This window comes from Formica exsecta, unplaced genomic scaffold, assembly GCF_003651465.1.
Source record: "Formica exsecta isolate Colony F162 unplaced genomic scaffold, ASM365146v1 scaffold228, whole genome shotgun sequence".
Classification (NCBI taxonomy): domain Eukaryota; kingdom Metazoa; phylum Arthropoda; class Insecta; order Hymenoptera; family Formicidae; genus Formica; species Formica exsecta.
Genome location: NW_021849573.1, coordinates 306,905 through 311,091, shown reverse-complemented (window position 1 = coordinate 311,091; position 4,187 = coordinate 306,905). Strand labels below are relative to the sequence as shown.

At 34.8% G+C, this 4,187-nt stretch overlaps 1 long non-coding RNA gene across 3 annotated transcripts in view; it reads left to right on the top strand.

The window, feature by feature from the left end:
* Positions 1 to 3,005, top strand: part of LOC115235616 — an 8,295-nt gene extending 5,290 nt beyond the window's left edge. The window contains exons 4-6 of one of the 3 annotated variants that reach the window (XR_003884066.1): positions 44 to 248; positions 1,400 to 1,659; positions 2,738 to 3,005. This is a non-coding gene — a long non-coding RNA (uncharacterized LOC115235616). Of the gene's footprint in view, positions 1 to 18; positions 249 to 1,399; positions 1,976 to 2,737 lie in introns of those variants that run through there. The other 2 variants (XR_003884064.1, XR_003884065.1) reach the window with 2 other exon arrangements.
* The last annotated feature ends 1,182 nt before the right edge of the window (positions 3,006 to 4,187 follow it).

The following is a 4,187-nucleotide window of genomic DNA, read 5'->3' as shown; positions in this document are numbered from 1 at the left end:
GAGCGGTTTTTTTGGTAGCATGCAGACGTAGTGAATATTACAGATGATATTCAGTAATGGCGTCCTGGGGGTGGATGAAATGCTCGGGTCGATAGAAGGAAGGCTTGTCTACGAAACGCATTTACTCTTTCGTCTTATTGCCAATGATCATCCCCACCTACAATGGCCTTTTCTACGGTTTATCCCCAGGGATGTAATCCACACACTCAACCCTATAAATATGTATAATCAATTATACTCAAAAGAAGGTAAATATACACAATTTATTTCCTCAACAAACTAGTTTTTAAAGAAGTTTATGTAAAAATGTGTAGTTTTAAGAAAATCAATACAAGATGATTTAATACAAAATAACAGCTTTTATCTAGGGAATTTCAGTATTTTCGTATTACAACATGTCGGTAAAGTCAATTGCGAGATGAAGATACAAAGTAAAAGATGACATCATTAATAGCAATGTCTATTTATAAAAATAAAATACTTAAATTAATTCTTTATAAAAAAGATGTTAAAAACATTATTCAGTAATAATATATTTTGTAAAGACAATTTATTCGATATAAAATTTAATTTAAGCTATATTGTATAACTGTGTAGTGACGATGTCAATAAGATCAAGAGATGATAATGTAAATTTAATTTTAAAGAATTATTCTATATCTTAATTAAAATATTTATTTCATATATATAACATTTATTTTTATACTAATTTTATACTACATATAATTTATTTACTAAGTAATTTATATTATAATTCTTTTCCAATGTGTGTGTTAGGTAAAAAAATTTATGGATATATAAGAAAGATTTTAGAATATAACATCATTTTTATTTTAAATTCATTAAATTAAATTTCTATTCTTTCTATTTTATTACAACTCTTTACTACTAATTTGAGAGAGGGGGAGATTTGATACATCACATAATAATAATATGATTCTTAAAAGATACAATTTCTATGTCAGTAGCTAAGTTAGCTCTTTACAAGCTAAAGAATACAAAATCTCGAGTAAGTCAGATCTTTCAGATTTTTTCCTTAATCCGGATCAAGACCTCGAGGAGCCATCGTTTAAGAGGATTAACATCATCACCCAGTTTAAGAAAGGACTTCTAATATTCCTAATAACTCAAAATCTCGTCTAAAGTTTCCTTTACAAAAGAAAACAAATTTATATAAATATTGTGACACGTCTTCTCTATGATGGTCACCGCATCCTTTTTTTGCTAAGCTATATAGATATTTTAAAGCCAAATAAACATTTTCTATTTATCTAATATATGATATATTATCGTCACAAAACGTATTATTTATAAAATATACTTTACATTTTTCTTGTAATATCAATATTGTTATGATAAAAATATTTATATATTTATTTCACACATTATTTGCATGTAGACGATCAGCAACATGACCAAGTAACCTGGAAATGAAAGGTACTTCGACACGCGTGCAGGAATAAAAGGAGCTGTACCGCTAAGAAGACGAAGAAGAAGAAGAAGAAGGAGAAGAAGAAAACCAAGGAGAATGCGACCTTGCTACATTCAGCTGTGTCATCCTTGAGCCGTTAACGCTCAGGTGGTTTCGATCCCAGGAACGAGCATCAATCATCATCGGTAGTGCAGGTGTAATGTGATCATTGTCACCGAGATAACCGAGTACGATATTCACTTACGAAGCGTGTCAAGTGACATAATAGAGTTTATCTATAACAGTGTATCTAAATACTGAAAGAAACGGCTTCAATGTTTGTGCCTCTCGATAGTATATTATTTGTTAGGGCAGGTCTTTACGACGAGAGTCGGGCAGGGCATTACGAAACAATCATCCATTTATATGTTGCAGATATTACGCACAAAGTTAAGATTGCATATATTTCTGTTTAATTTATATAGTTTTTTTTATACTTCTTTTTTTTTACAAGATTTTCTTTAATAAAGAAACAAATTAAGGCTATGATATCAAATAACATAAAAATTAATATTATATTTGTACGGATGACAAAACATAACGCAAAATCTTGCATTAAAAATATTATGTGAGAAATGTGGCAGCAATCATTAAAAAATTAAGAATAATAATAAAAATGAGAAAAGAAGCAATGCGTTTTTAACCGATTACAATTCAAGAAACTAACTTGCATAGAAATGTATAAATGAGGAGAAACTTACTTTCACTGATAATTATAGACTCGTATTAATTTCCTTGTAATGTTTTTAAATAATTTTTAGAAATTAATTACATTAAAAAAATATTAGGTACATGTAAAACACTAATTGCAATTAGTTTTGTTGGTTTGATATTTTTATTGCGACGAGATATTAAAGTTTACGCAGAGTTTAATAAAAACGGATTCTGCTTTGCTTTCTTGAGGAGAGGCCCAAGTTATTTTCGTATGACTAAGCATTTTATATGCAGGCGTGTTACAATTTGAGATTAACGATAATTTATAATTCCAACAAGTATTTTTTGTAAATATATACGCGCTTTAACACAATATAAAGCGTTAAAAAATAATATGCATGTTAAAAAAATATGCATGTTTATATAAAGGGTTGCGATACTTGAATAGAAGATATAATATATTTTTAACGAGGGAATTAAAACGGGGAGTTTATATTAATAATATTTATATTAGCATTGATAAGTTTGATATAGAAACAAATAAAATTATGCATATAAATGTATTTATAGTCAAAATTATAAAAACTGGTATTAATAGGGAAATATTTTCAGGTTCCTAAATGGTACCTGACGTGAAGTCTCTACCGAAGATCACATACTGGGCGGATAAAGAAGTTAAGACCGGCACGTACGTTAAGCATTTTTAATAGATAAGAGAACAAACGATAGATGAACGATGTGCCATACAAGAGAAAGCCCAGTTAATGCTCTACATCTACCCTGTAGATCCGAATTTGTTTGATAAGAGGCGACAAATTCGGTTCTAGAGAGGTTTGTGTGGTGCATACAAAGCAACGGTGATCTTTGAATGAATGTATCAATAGAATTATAGATATAAATCTACATACAAAACACACAAAAAAAAAAGAACGCACACACACACACACACACACACACACACACACACACACACACACACACACACACACACACACACACACACACACACACACACACACACACACACACACACACACACACACACACACACACACACACACACACACACACACACACACACACACACACACACACACACACACACACACACACACACACACACACACACACACACACACACACACACACACACACACACACACACACACACACACACACACACACACACACACACACACACACACACACACACACACACACACACACACACACACACACACACACACACACACACACACACACACACACACACACACACACACACACACACACACACACACACACACACACACACACACACACACACACACACACACACACACACACACACACACACACACACACACACACACACACACACACACACACACACACACACACACACACACACACACACACACACACACACACACACACACACACACACACACACACACACACACACACACACACACACACACACACACACACACACACACACACACACACACACACACACACACACACACACACACACACACACACACACACACACACACACACACACACACACACACACACACACACACACACACACACACACACACACACACACACACACACACACACACACACACACACACACACACACACACACACACACACACACACACACACACACACACACACACACACACACACACACACACACACACACACACACACACACACACACACACACACACACACACACACACACACACACACACACACACACACACACACACACACACACACACACACACACACACACACACACACACACACACACACACACACACACACACACACACACACACACACACACACACACACACACACACACACACACACACACACACACACACACACACACACACACACACACACACACACACACACACACACACACACACACACACACACACACACACACACACACACACACACACACACACACACACACACACACACACACACACACACACACACACACACACACACACACACACACACACACACA